This window comes from Neophocaena asiaeorientalis, unplaced genomic scaffold (assembly GCF_003031525.2).
Source record: "Neophocaena asiaeorientalis asiaeorientalis breed wild unplaced genomic scaffold, Neophocaena_asiaeorientalis_V1.1 scaffold148, whole genome shotgun sequence".
Classification (NCBI taxonomy): domain Eukaryota; kingdom Metazoa; phylum Chordata; class Mammalia; order Artiodactyla; family Phocoenidae; genus Neophocaena; species Neophocaena asiaeorientalis.
The window spans coordinates 5797998-5813506 of NW_020174050.1; the positions used below are offsets into that span (position 1 = coordinate 5797998).

The window sequence follows — 15509 nt, forward strand, 5'->3', positions numbered from 1 at the left end:
ACTGCGCCACCAGGGAAGCCCTGTTTGTAGATTTTTGATGATGGCCATTCTCACTGGTGTGAGATGATACCTCACTGTAGTTTTGATTTGCATTTCTCTAATGATTAGTGATGCTGAGCATCCTTTCATGTGTCTGGTGGCCATCGGTATATCTTCTTTGGGGAAATGTCTATTTAAGTCTTCTGCCCATTTTTTTTTTTTTCTAAGCATCTTTACTGGAGTACAACTGCTTCACAATGGTGTGTTAGTTTCTGCTTTATAACAAAGTGAATCAGCTATACATATACATACATCCCCGTATCTCCTCCCTCTTGCATCTCCCTCCCACCCTCCCTATCCCACCCCTCTAGGTGGTCACAAAACACTGAGCTGATCTCCCTGTGCTATGCGGCTGCTTCCCACTAGCTATCTATCTTACATTTGGTAGTATATATAAGTCCACCCACTCTCTCACTTCGTCCCAGCTTACCCTTCCCCCTCCCCCTACCCGTGTCCTCAAGTCCATTCTCTACATCTGCGTCTTTATTCCTGTTCTTTCTGCCTAGTTTTGGATTGGGTTGTTTGTTTCTTTGATACTGAGCTGCATGAGCTGCTTGTAAATTTTAGAGATTAATCCTTTGTCAGTTGCTTCAGTTGCAAATATTTTCTCCCATGAAAAGTTGCCTTTTCATCTTGTTTACAGTTTCCTTTGCTGTGCAAAAGATTTTAAGTTTCATGTTCTATAGTATCTGGCCTTACATTTAGGTCTTTAATCCATTTTGAGTTTATTTTTGTATATGGTATTAGGGAGTGTTCTAATTTCATTCTTTTACATGTAGCTGTCCAGTTTTCCCAGCACCACTTACTGAAGAGGCTGTCTTTTTTCCATTGTATATTCTTGCCTCCTTTATCAAAAATAAAGACTCATACCTTTCTGCTACTACATATCTGCTGATGTAATTTCTACCATCTGCAATGCCATTTGATTCATTCATTCATTTAATAAACAGTTACTAAGCCCCTAATATATACTAAACATTTAGTATATCTCTGCCCTTAAAAATCTCAGTCTAACGAGAAAGCAGAGACATAAACCAGGTAAACAAAATACAGTCTGGTAAATGTCATAAAAGGGGAATGCACAGGATGCTAGGGGAGCGCAGAGAAAAAGCATAAAGCAAAGACTGGAAGTGTGAGGCAAGGTTTCCTGGAGTAGGGAGCATCTAAGGTGAGTTATTAAGAAAGTCAGTGAGGTCGTAGAGTATAAGGTATTGTAGGCATGTATAAAGCACAAACTAGGCTATATCTAAGTCACTCAGTTGGCTAGGCTAGAGAATATGTTTGAAGGAGGAGGAGTAATAAATGATAAAACTGGAAAGGTACAAGAGGCCAGTAACATGATGGACCTTACATATAACGCTATGAAAGCTCCATTTTATTCTAAAAGCAATAAGCAGCAGCACAATACACTGGGAAGTATACAAGTTGAGGAATTCCCATGACCTAAATCTGAATTCAATCTCTTGTGTCATTTACTTGCTATGTGACTTTCATCAAATTTGCCTCTCTAACCTTCAGTTTCCTCAACTACAAAATAGGAATTAATAATATCAACTTTGCCAGGATTCTAAGAAGAAGTTAATTCATGTAAATCTCCTAGCACAAGGGTCAGCAAACTATAGCTGGGTTTGCCAGCAATGAATGGTTTTACATTTTTAAAGGATTGTTTATTTAACAAACAACAACAACAACAATATAGAACAGAAATCTTACATGACCCACAAGGCCAAAACATTTACTATACGGCCCTTTACATAAAAATCTTACCAACTCCTACCCTTAAGCACATAATAGGCAACCAAAAAACAGTAACATTATTAAGGATTTTAAGTAGGGAATTTCAGCAATATTGAAAGAATTTTAAAAGGATTTCTCTGGTGACAATGCCTACAAAGAAACAGAAGTTAACGCAGCAATAATGGATGTTGGGAAACAAGCAAGGAGAATGCTGCAGTAATCCATTAACTTTTCCTTTCCTCCTCCTAACTATAAAGGTGAGATCAACTTCCACCTCCTCTCTTTATCGCTGTAGGCTACAACCCCATATGTACTCTGCTATACGGTACAGCACTTAATGTTCTTTGTCACTTAGCATATTCTGCCTTCACTTGCTTGCTATTTATCCAGGCTTAAATCCCCTATAAGTGTAAGTTGTATAAGAGTAAATATTTTGGAGTCAAACAGATCGTTTTAAATATTAGTTTTATCAATATTTAAGATTTGTTATTTAACTCGTATGGCTCCTAACAATAAGAAACAGTACAGCTAACATATATTGCGTTTTTTAGTTTTGTTTTGCTTTTTTACTTCAGACGTGCCACATACTGTTTTAAGCACTTTACAGGCATTACTTCATTTAACCCTCCCAACAACCCTGTAGGATAAGGATTATTAATTACTATCTCCTTATTACAGATGAGGAAACTGAAGCATGGAGAAGTTAAATAAGTTTCCCAAGAGCTAGAAAGTGAAGGATCAAAGACTCACATTCTTAACCAGCTAGAGAATGAGAATCATACTGTCTAATTCATAGGACTTTTCTGAACACTAATTTTGATTACATATTTAAAAGGGAAGGTGATGGCTTTCACAGTCCTTAGTACTCAGTAGTCTGACAAATATTAGTTCCACTTCCTGGTATAAAAGACTATATTCTGAACTTCTTTTTATTCCCCAGAACCCTGAATTTAACAGTTTATAGCCAGTAGAAGCTTAATAAATATTCATTAATAGGTTAGATATACTTTTGGTGATTCAAATTCTTATTATTTCAGGGTTATCATTCTGTACATAATTCACAATATATTATTTCATGAATTTATATGTAGATTTTGCAGCAGATTGCACTACACATGAACCTATAGCAGAACATACCTTGTCAGTTTTTTGGTTTTGTTTAAATATAAACATTATGATCAAAGAGCTATGGATATATATGTAAAGATCCCAGCAAAGTCTGTGTATAGAAAGACATTAAGGTTGGTATATCTTAAATTTAGTTCTATTCTCTTATCAGTATTTGTAACTGGTATTATATAACTGAACTATTTTACTCATTTAGGGAATCTAAGTAATTTGGGGAGAGAAAAATAAAAAGATTCTAAACTAAAGATTACAGAGAGAGGTTCTCTCTGCAAAAGATGACTATTAAGAAAGATAAAGTATTGTAACTTCTATTTTGCGTCACCAATTTCTACTGTTAATAAAGGAAAACAATATGAAAGACCACAATTACCAGCTGTCTGTCTATTCAGCATGAATGATGAGTCTCTCACACAGCAAAGTGAACTACTTATTTCTTCAAAAAATTAGAAATAAATTTTTACCTATAATGAGATTTTAAAGTAGACTGAAAAAAATTAATGAAAAGTAATAATCCTGCTACAAAAGAGGATACAAAACAAAAATTCTGTTACTGCTTATCAATTTTTGCCTTGTGAACAGAAAGATTCTTGGCTAAACCCAAAGTTATTTGATTTCTGAGACATAACATGAAACACAGAAATTTTTTTTTTTTTTTTGCGGTACGCGGGCCTCTCACTGTTGTGGCCTCTCCCGTTGCGGAGCACAGGCTCCGGACGCGCAGGCTCAGCGGCCATGGCTCACAGGCCCAGCTGCTCCGAGGTATGTGGGATCTTCCCAGACCCGGACCGGGGCACGAACCCGTGTTCCCTGCATCAGCAAGCGGACTCTCAACCACTGCACCACCAGGGAAGCCCAGAAATATATTTTTTTTAACATTACCTAATCATGGGGCTTCCCTGGTGGCGCAGTGGTTAAGAATCCGCCTGCCGATGCAGGGCACACGGGTTCATGTCCCGGTCCGGGAAGATCCCACATGCCACGGAGCAACTAAGCCTGTGCGCCACAACTACTGAGCCTGCACTCTAGAGCCCGTGAGCCACAACTACTGAAGCCCGCACACCTAGAGCCCATGCTACCCAACAAGAGAAGCCATCGCAATGATAAGCCCGTGCACTGCAACGAAGAGTAGCCCCTACTCGCCACAACTAGAGAAAGCCCACACACAGCAACAAAGACCCAACTCTACCAAAAATAAATGATTAATTTTTTAAAATTACCTAATCAGAATGCAGCTGCATGCAATTGTGTAATTAAAATTTCAAAAAGTAAATGAAGGATAATCACCACATCAAATGCATCATAACCTTACCTTGCAGAGCAAAATTTCCTAAGAAATCTATTAAACTTTTTAGAAAACTATGCAGAAAACTTACAAAAGTGAAACCACTGATGCTGAAATGTTTTGGGAAAAAGGTCAGGTGACAGCCAGGTTCAAAGTAAACATGGAATTCTTCATTAACCATACATTTTTTATCACAAAGGTTTATTCCCTTCTTTTTAACTCTACATTTAGTACTTCATTTACGATTTAGTTTCTCTCTGCTTCCTGTGTCCCGCTCCAACCTAGCTATCAAACTAAAAAAAAAAAAAATTCTCCACACTGTTTTTAATTAATGTTTTTCAAAAGAAACAATATTCTCCACTGATCAAAAAACCCAAATTATTCAGAAAATCTTCAGTAAAGGATTAAGGGCCCTCCAAATGTGTATAGGGATTAATGGGAAGACAATGAGAGGTCATGAAAGGGATAGGGAAGAGAAAAAAGAAGGGAGAGGGAAAAAGAGGGGGGGAAGCTAGCCCCTCTTTCCCAAACAAGTTAAGCATCATTATCTGCCATGTTTCACTGGACTTAGCATCTTCACTTTTCTAACTCATATTTCATATTTCCCTCAAAACTCAACCTTAACACCCCTTCATGATAAAAACACTCAACAAACTAAGAACAGAAGGGAACGTCCTCAACCTGATAAACAGCATCTATGAAAACCCCATTAGCTAATATCAAATAGTGGAAGACTGAATGCTTTCCCCCCCCAAGATCAGGAATAAGACAAGAATATCTGCTCTTGACACTGCTTTTCAACAATGTTTAGCCAGGGCAATTAGGCAAGAAAATGAAATAAAATGCATCCAGATTGGAAAAGAAGAAAAACTATACTTATTTACAGGTGACATGATCCTTGTTATACAGAAAAGCAGATGGAATTCATTTAAAAAACTATTAGAACTAATAAACAAGTTCAGCAAGGTTGCAGAATACAAGATCAATACATGAAAGTCAGTTGTATTTTTTCATACTTGCAATGAGCAGCCCAAAAATGAAATTAAGAAAACAGTTCTATTTACAACAGCATCTAAAAGAATAAAATATTTAAGAGTAAATGCAACAAAAAAAGTGTAAAACTTTGAAGACTACAAAACACTGTCAAAAGAAATTAAAAATCTAAATATATGGGAAGATCCCACATTCATAAATAGGAAGACTCATTTAATACTGTCAAGATGGTGACGCTCCCCAAATTATCTACAGACTTAACACAATTCCTATCAAAATTCTAGCTGGCTTCTTTGCAGAAATTGTTAAGCTAACCCTAAATTTCATATGGAAATACAAGTAGATCAGCGATTGCCTAGAATTAGCGGTATGGGAGAATGAGTGATAACTCAAAAGAATACAGGATTTATATTTCAGGTGACTAAAATGTTCTATAAATTTTGGTGAAGGCTACACAAATGTGAATATACTAAACACTACTGAGATATTTTTTAAATGGGCTACTTCTATGATAAGTGAATTATATCTCAAAAAAGTTGTTACCAAAACAAATCTCTCAACTTTGAGTAGTCCCTGGCCCACCCACCATTCCATTTTACGTTACTCCCTCACAGAATGTCTGCAAACGGTTTGTAGTGACTCACACTTGTTCATTTATTGTTTTGAAACAACTAAATTATATGCTTTATTTACCTTATTCATAAGCTATAAGCTTCACAAGGGTCTCTTCTACTTTCTTTTTAGAACGAAGTACAATAATGGGTACAGAAGAGGCTCAAAGTGCAAAACATTAGAAATACTTAACATGGAGAAGTTAGCCAGACTACTCAAAAATCTTTCATTTGGAGAATACAGACATATATAAAACTCCCCAGATTCCTAACCAAACTGTTCAGAATAAAGACAAATAAAAGTATACCCAGAGCTAAGGTTTCACTTTACAATAATCCTAGGCAGTAAAAGAGTAAGTTGCAATTCAATTAAAATTAAAGTCCAGAAATAAAATTAATGTATTATGGTTCAGTATTAGTGCAGGTGGTCAAAGAAAGTTGTAGTATTTTCATTATGAAACATGAACACAAGTTAATAATTGAGCCTTTGTTGTTTACTTGATGATTTTATTGTTCTTTCTGGGTTAAGCCTCACAAATATTAATTATAATGACTTTAGAATTACAAAAAACAGCAACAGAAAACACTAAAACACAGTAAGGTCCATCTAAATGATATTTTAAAACAATAATAATAGTAATGCTCTATCCCAACAGAAAAAAGAAAATTTTAAAATATGTTTCCCATGAAACTATACCTCAGAAACGGAAATTCAAAGTCAACTGATTTCAAAGTACAAAGAGAAATAACTCAAACAGCCAGAACCCAGTAGACCACAACGGCAAGCAATAACTGGATGGCAAAGGAGAGACCCACTAAAGGTTATAAAATCCAATTGTAATGGTCTTTGTAAAATCTGTATCTTTAAATAGCTGCTGACGTTTACTTGTCATTCAAACCTACCTTGGAAGAAATGTCCTTCTTCTCCTCCTGTGGCTCTTATTCCTTCCCTTCTCTTCCCACTACTCCCCACCCCTTCACACAATTTTATGCTTTGAAGATGGAAAGCAATTTTTAGTATTATAATTTACCTTTCAGACATAATTTCACAAATATATGCTACCATCTAAAATAACATCATGAAATGCCCCAAGTTGTCCACCACCCAGGGACTACATTCCCATCCCCCTTGCATTCAAATAAGACTCTGTGACAAATTATCACCAATGAAATGTGGGCAGATGTTTGTCTTTGGGGGTTCTTAAGAAATGTCCTGTGGGTAACAGGCAGGGCTCCAAGGCTCCAGGGAATGGTGGAGACATAATATGTAAGGCGTCTGGGTTCCTCAATTACCACATGGAGGTAAGCCACAAGCCTGCTAACAAGGAGCACCTGCACTGGACTGTTCTGTGAGCAAAATACAAACTTACATGTGTTAAGCCACTGAAATTCTGGAGTATATTTATTACCCTAATTAGCATTACCCAAAGTAAAACATGCATAAACCTTAAGTATTTCAATTCCCCCTAATTAAAGACATTTATAAGGGATATTTTGGAAAGACTGTTTAAAAGGCCACTTAAGTAACATTAAATTTTAAAACCTAAACAATTTTCCACCTTGATTTTACTGTAATTACTTTAAAATGATAGCAAGAGGAGTCCACTGTTAGTAATAAATTTCACTCTTCACATATCTTAACATATTATGTCAGTATCACCTGTTTTCACGATTATTACAGAAAAATGTCCTCCTCAATTCTCACAATTTAAAAAAAATTACAAAGTGTTTTAAAATACCATAGTTCATAATGTCTAATGAAAATTACCAAATACCTAGTTAAGGGCAAAATTCACTTCCATTTTATTGTTTTTAAAGTATTAAAAATTACCACATAGTTTTTAAATTAAGAATTCTTCCTTTCAATATAACCATATGGCAGATAATTCTGTTCACTGTAAATGCACATACACCCATAACAGATACACTTTAACAAAACCATGACATTTTGCATTCTAATAAAGTTCTCCCTCCTATCCTTCACAAAAATACTTCAAAAATGTGTTGAAATTTTAGTGCTTTAATAGGTTTATTTTTTAAGCTTAACATTGCTGATATAAATAATAATGATATAAGGCCTAAGGAAACCTGGTGTTAGTAAACAGAGACATTACAAACTTAAACCAATGAAACTCCTCCCACATCATCTTCACCCTGCCATCACCCAAAAAAAAAAAAAAGAGAGAAAAAGAAAAAATGCTTTATTTAACCTTTCTGTTGTCTTTACCTTAAACTCCATACCATTATTATTTCCAGCACAATACAATTAAAATTAAATGAACAGCCCACTTACCACTCCACACAGAATAATAAAAATGGAAAATTACTGAAAGTTGATAGAAGATTTTTGCTTCCACTCAGGAAAATATTCCAAAAGTTTTTGTTTTGTTTTCTCCAGAATCAGTCAACATGAACTAAAACAATTATATAGCAATTCTGTGGCACTTATAGTTTGTGGATCTATATAAATAAACTCTAGGTCCTTGATCCTTTTTGATGTTTGACTGTATTGGAACATATATGTGCTATATATAGCTTAAACAATTTTTTCCAGGGCTACATAGCAAGAACTCACAAAAACAGTAATGAAACTGAAAGATGGCCTATTCGAAAATATGAAAACAAATCAAGTATGACTAGATAGTCTCTATAAACTGGTACACTAGGCTATTTTAATGACAGTCAGTTCAAGGAAAAAGGACTTCTAAAATACATTTAACATTGTTTATATATACTTTATGCATATCAAAGGACTCAAATGTTCTGTTGTCTTGATTTTTAACTTAAGGTGACATAATATTTCTCTCAGTAATCCAGTAAGTATTTGTACTTATACATGTTTTTCAGTGCCTACAGTCAGGGCTGCAAGAGGAAGAACTAGTATTTAACTAAGCAGCTATTATGTGCCAAACATATGTTTTTTCAATTTATCCTCAGGACAACCTTACTATAAACGTCTTATCCCCTTGTTACCTATGAGAAAACAGACTTACAGACATTAGGTACCTTGCCTAAGGTAAAACAGCCAAGAAAAGTGGCATAGCCAGAGTTTTGAGGTCCCTAAAACAAGTCCTTTTTCCACTGAACAACGTGTGTTGTTTTTCCAGTACTGTTCATAGAAAACAGCTCTCCACCCCTCCTGCTCTTCTGCTCACTTCCCAGTGAACAGCAGGAAACATTTCTTTGTGAGACCAGGTTCAGAAAGGAGCAATCTCTGACCATTACACAGAGCATGGCCTGCAAGGATGGAATCTGTATGACGACTTCATCCATAGGGTTTTAGCTAGATGAGCTAACTAGACGCAAATAGAGGGTGGAGTAGATCAAGTAAAGAGCAAATAATCATTCAAATACCATTTATATTTGTTTCTGAAATGCACTGTATGCCTACTGACAGCAGATTTACCTCTACAGTTGCGTTCTGCTTAAACTACTCTCAAAATAGCCTTCGAAGAGCACACACTTGGAGTAGACCATACAGGCTGCCTGATCTAGGTTTCGGATACTGTGAGGTAAAACTTGTTTATACGTGACTATCTTGACTGACAACTAAGATAACTAGAGGCAATAAGGTAGTATCTCCTAAAATATAGTACTGTGCTTCCCATGTGTACAAAAGGCTCAGCTAAACTCCCTGAACACAATGCACCTAAACAGCCTAAGCTGAAGAGTCGGCTGTGCTAAGGAGGATGACAGCTCCAGTAACTTCCTCTTCCTCACCGACCTCCTCAGCTCGGCGTGTACACCCCTTTCCCCCTAGGAGGCAGGATAAAACAATTTCAAATGCACGAAATCCATCCAATCCTACCAACACCATAGGGCAGGGAAGCCAGCTTCCATTTCTTCCCCCGCCCCTCCGAGAAAAATTTTATCTTTAAAAAAAAAATGCGTAAGTATTATCAACGAAAAAGTATTTGCAACGAAAAAAGAGCTGAAAATATGTACTCAGTCCCTCCACACAGCCTTAAGGAAAGGATGAAAAGAAGGGATCTCGACACCGCGTCTTCTCGAGATTTACTGCTTTGATTCACTTTCCCTCGGGTCCCACCGCCGGCCAGGGGGTAGAGCTTGCGGTCGGAACGCCGAAATATGCCTTCGCCTCTCCTCAGGAGACGTGGGGGCGGCCAAGGCGACGGCAATCGGTGCGTCCCGCCTCCGACCCTCACCTGCCCAGGCCCTAGGCAGCGCCCTGGGCCCGCGCGGGCCCGGCGCCCCGGGAGGCGTCCGGGGAGGCTGGTGAGAGACAGGCCGGCGGGCGGGCGGACGCCGAGGCGGTTAGGCCGCGCTGCAGGCCGGCGCGCTTCCTGCCGCGGCCCCGGGAACGGCGGACGGGGCGGGCGGGCCGGGCCGGACCGCCGAGAAACGGCAGAGGCGGCGGCGAGGAGGACGGCTGAGGGGAGCGAGAAGGAGACGGATGGGGGGCTGGGAGGGGGCCGCGCCGCCGGGCTTCGGGGACGGTAACCCTGGGCGCGCAGGAGAGGCCCCGCGGCCGCGGCCGCCGACGCGAAGGGCCCTGCTGGAGGAAGCTGCGCCCCCGCAGCCGCCGGAGCCGCGGCTATTACTCGGAGAGCCGCACAGAGCCTGGCCTTGGCCTTGGCCTCCTGGCGCCGGGGCTGCCGCCGCTGCGGGGGTTGCTGCTGCGCCTGCTGCTGCTGGAGCCGAGGCTGCTGCACAGAGACGCCAGCTTTTGGTGCCACCGCTCCCGCTCACACACGTTCACACCCCCGAGGGCCGGGGGAGAGGCGTCCGCGCGCTATCGGTATTGAGATTAATAAGAAGGTGCAGAGAGTGCGAGAAGGAGGAGGGTTGATTGACGTGGAGGGGCTGGCGAGAGTCAGTCACTCCCAGGCGCGGAGGGGTGGGGTGAGGGGGAGGAGGCGGGGCTCCAGCGTCGCGCCTTGGCCCCACCCCCGGGGCGTCGCGTTTGGTCGTGGTGCGCGTGCGCGCGCGGCTGCCAGCTCTCTTACCCATTTTCTCCTTTACCCTTGCTGTTTCCTTACTCGCTTTTCTTGGCTTGAGTGACGAGCAGAGCCGGAGAGGCCGGTAGGTTATCAAAAAGCCACAGCCGCAAAGCTATGGGGGGTGGCGGGAAGACACTGGTGATCCCGCCTCCCCCGGTGTTCGTGCCCGGACTTGGCGCTGTTTACTGCCCGCTCGCCGGAGGCGGCCTGACCGCGAAGACCAGCGCTGGTCTGAGTGGCGAATGGGACGGCAGGTGAGGTGAAGGAAGTGACCTGAAGGAAGAAAATGTTTCCTGACACCTTCAGTGGTTTAATTTTTTTTTTTTTAACGTGTAACGCCTGTAAGTTACATAGCGAGGGGTACATAAAAGAACCTGTGACGCTCTACGATAATCCCGTCCTGTTTATTTTCTGAGACTCCCCTCTCACGGTAGAAGTACAGTTGTTTGGCCGTGCCAGTTACAGAATGAAAACGACAAAATGTAAACTAGGAATAGTAATGTTTACTTGGCGAATGTGGCCTTGACATCTTAAGTTTATGGGGTTTAATTTTGTTTTCGTGGGTCAGCTTCGGCTTTTACCACGAGCAGTCCAAAAACAAATTATACCAGCTCTAGAGGCAGAATACTGCTGTTGCAGTTTTGCATAATCTCTTTCCCAACGCATGCCCCGGGCTTGCGTACTTACCAGTGTTGGTCAAGGGTATATTAGCAGTGTGCAGGATTTCCACCCCCTCCCCACAGGGGTGTTGTTTAGCACACCAAGCACGTGGTGTTGGTTGCAGTTAATCTTAGGCCCTATTATTGAACGTGAAAGGCCTTCATCTCTTGGGGGGGAAAGTTGCGGTAAAAATGCAAATCATCATTTAGCCAGAACTGATAAGTTATTGAAAGAGTCCACCAGAAGAACAGTTGCATCATTTTCATCATTGTCACCCGGAAGTGAGTAATTGGAGCCCCTCAAGACATAGAAGAATGCAGGCTACTTTGTTTCCCCAAAAATGGCCATAATCCTAGAAGAAGTCCCACTTATTCCTAACTATCTTGATTCTAGGCTCACATATAATGAATAATCACCTTTGGCTTTGTAAGCAGCAAAGCCAAACAAGTCACTGCAGGAGCCCAGAATAGGAAACCTGCCCCAGTGGCATCTTGCCACGGCATTTCTCCTTGGCGCAGAAACACTTGCCCCACGGAGAAATACTACCAAATGTTGAAGAAAAGAGGAAAATAAACACCTGAAATATATAAATTAGATGATGGGATATCCTCCCAGATTTAAGCTTCTTCAAATACCTGTAGGTATATAGATTCCTAGCTATTCATCCATATACCATAAACAAACATCTCTGGAGGGTGTATTATATTCCAGACATTGTATTTAGCATCAGAGACACAAAAATAAGCATATGTAGTCCCTATTCTTAAGTAGCTCACAGCCGTTGTAGGGGAAACAGACCCATAAACAGGAAATTCTCAGAGAACAAACCAGAAACGAAAGTATGAAAGGTAACACAAAATTAATAGTCAGAATGATGCCCAGGAGGATAAAGCTGATGGCGCTAGCAATTTCACTTGAGCCACGTGGTACCTGCCAATCTCACAGGCCGAGTAGCCGTAGTGACTGGGGTGAGGAAGGAGGAGAGAGCCTCTGTGGATGTTAAAGAAGCACGAATAAACAGTGCGGTTTGCTGGTCCTGAAGCTCATGTTTATATAGGCCATGTTCATTGTTGGCCTTTAAATTTTAAGTACTAAATGCGTCACAATCCATTGAATAATTATAATTGTGACATTCAGAGTTAAGAATAGTGGATTTTATTATAAAAAGGTCAGTTGAATGCAGGTTAAGTTTAAATAATCTCTACTCTCTGGGTTGTTCTCTTTACACCATAGAAAATAGATTGACTCACTGAAAACAGGAAAGAAATATTTTCATATATTAATGAGTATAACCATATCATCAAAAAATAGCTTGTTATTTTTCTCATTTGCAAGGAGATTGACGTGAAAGAAATAATAATTTTTAAATAGTTGGCCCTGTACAAATGCTGAGAAATTAAGTCTTTGCTGATATTTTTAAAACTCCCTCATAAGACTCCAATTCAAAGACATTCCAACAACAAAAGAGTAGCACTTAAGCCATTTTTAAAAAGTAGTTTTATAGTAGATCAAAGTTTGCAACAGAATAATAACTTGATTTTGATAGATTATTTCATGGGACTTTTTCATGTTTGACAGATATTGCAATGTTTAAGAGTAAAAAAGAAAACAATTCTATGAAAGAGAAAGTATAGAAAAAAAGTAAAGAGCTGATTTTGAACATTGCATTTTTAGGGAACTGAAAGAGAAAGAGGCATATACTGAAAAACATTTTTTTAAATAAAATAACTCAATAAGAAAATATCTCTTTAAAGAAGCGATTTATCCAAGTAAAAACTTCTGGCTTATGTAAGGTCTTTTTGAACAAAATGGTTTAATAGCAGCACTGTGTAGGTACAACTTGTTCTGAAAACACTTATGTTTATTTGCATTATTACAGAATTGTTTCATTACTTCTCAAAAAAAAAAAAGTACTTGATGTTCTAGTGACCACCTGTGTCTTTTCCAAATTAGCAATTAATATTTTATCTGAGTAAATCTGATCTCTCCATGTTTTTTCTGTTGGTAGCACAGGTAGCTAGACTTATAAGATCCCTTGTAACTATGTTCCTTTGTCTGTTTTCTGAAATTCTGTTGAGCAGCTTGCTCAAAAGGCAAAGATTTAAATTTTGTAATTTAAGAACTTTATTACTATTTTATAGAGAAACAAATTTGATTTTACTGATTTTAGTACACACTTTTATACTAATAGCTACAAAGCTTTTCAAAAAAAGTGTTACATTTAAATTATTTAGTAATGTATAATTAATAAAATAATTAAGGGCTTCTCTGGTGGCGCAGTGGTTGAGTTTGCCTGCCAATGCAGGGGACACGAGTTCGTGCCCCGGTCCGGGAGGATCCCACATACTGCACAGCAGCTGGGCCCGTGAGCCATGGCCGCTGACTGCGCGTCCAGAGCCTGTGCTCCGCAACGGGAGAAGCCACAACAGTGAGAGGCCCACGTACCGCAAAAAATAATAATAATAATAATTAAGTGTAATTTACCTGATATTCATTAGTACAACTTTTAAATAGGTATTAATCAATATGATCTTGAATTTTTACTTACCAGACCTCCTGACAGGGTCTCCAAACTATATTGCAATGACATATTCTACCTTTTACTGCACTACATTCCTCTCCAACTTCCCATCTTTACTCATCTTGTTCCTCTTCCTCTCTGCCCCTCTAACCCCATTTCTAATATTTTTTGAGGTACCAATATACCATGGGTATATTCATCCTAGAAAGGTGCCTTTACTCATTGCCTCCACCCCTCTTCCGGTCCATCAACTCTCTGTTTCCATCAACATCCCATTTGTTCCTTTCTCTAGAATGACTGTGGATGACACCAAGGACAATTCCACTCTCTTGGCCAAAGGTAAACATTTTCTACCATTTTTAATAGCGTGCCATATGGTATGCTTATCCTAGATAAAATGACAAAGTAGGCAAAGTTCATTTTGGTGTCCTCCTGCCTCTTCTGTCTACACTCCCAGTCTCCAGTCCCTTGAGAACATTCAGAATCTCCACTCCAACCCCATCTACATCAGCACCATTCTTTCCAGTACTTCCCTACATTCCAAAAATGTTCTAGAAGGTAAGTACCACCACCACAAATAAATATCTAGCGCTACAATTTTTCAAGGATTTGGAGGCACCTGGCATACTAGCCAATCAATAAAATCAAGTATTTTAATGTTGTACTCCAGTGATCTTCATGGGGCCTTCAGAGTTATGCTTCAGAAATCACCTAGGGTACACAGAGAGGACCAGATAGGTGGATCTCAACTAGAAAGCCTCTGTTTTACATATTGACCATCTAAATTGACTGCATTAGAATTTTCCTTTTTTCATTTTCATGGTTCCATGAACCATGCTCCTTTTCTTTGGGGAAACTATTCCTTTCTGTACTATAAACAGGTGATTCTAGTGGCAGTTGCAGCTCAAGAGAGTCCCCCAACTTCTTGACTACAGGGTGGACATATGACTCAAGCAAAAGCAAGCAGACTTCTTCCTCAGAATGTTTTCAGATAGAACTAAGGGAAGAAGGGCTAGTTCACCATAGTGGTAGTCTGAGGCAAGAAAGAAGGAAAGAAAAAGGAAGCCTTGAGAGTAGCCAGCAGCTACATTCTGCCTTGTGTAGAGTGAATCCATCACACAGAGATGAGAAGTGTAGAGAGTGAGTCCTGGTGGTGCACCAGTGTCAGGTTCCAGTCATCCTTGGGGTCCAACTGCACATAGTGTAGTTAAATTAACTAGTAAATTCTCTTCAGATAAGTAACTTGAGTTAGACCTCTGCAACCAAACATCCTGACTAATACGTTGTGTTTCTGCATGAAAGGTCTTTCAAAGAAGGCTAACTGCTGCTAAATAAGTCTGAAAATTACTGAACTACAACAGGACAGTATTATTGTTTGAATTGTAGTCTTCCAAGCGTTGAAGGTCACCTGGTCTTACTTCCTCATTTTCCACATGAGGAACCTAAAGCAAAGTGACTTGCTGAATATCACCCAGGCAGTCAATGGCAAGTCATTGGGTGATATTTCTAGATATCTAGTTCAGTTGTTCTCTTCATTATACTACCTTGTCATCTTAGTCTAATTCTCCCCAGTGGTA

At 39.6% G+C, this 15509-nt stretch overlaps 1 protein-coding gene across 1 annotated transcript in view; it reads left to right on the forward strand.

Moving 5' to 3' along the window:
- Nucleotides 1-10482: 10482 nt before the first annotated feature.
- Nucleotides 10483-15509, forward strand: part of MRPL1 (mitochondrial ribosomal protein L1) — a 101174-nt gene continuing 96147 nt past the window's right edge. The window contains exons 1-2 of the mRNA XM_024754139.1: nt 10483-10569; nt 10820-11005. The gene's annotated coding sequence lies outside the window, so the exon portion shown is untranslated. The remainder of the gene's footprint in view (nt 10570-10819; nt 11006-15509) is intronic.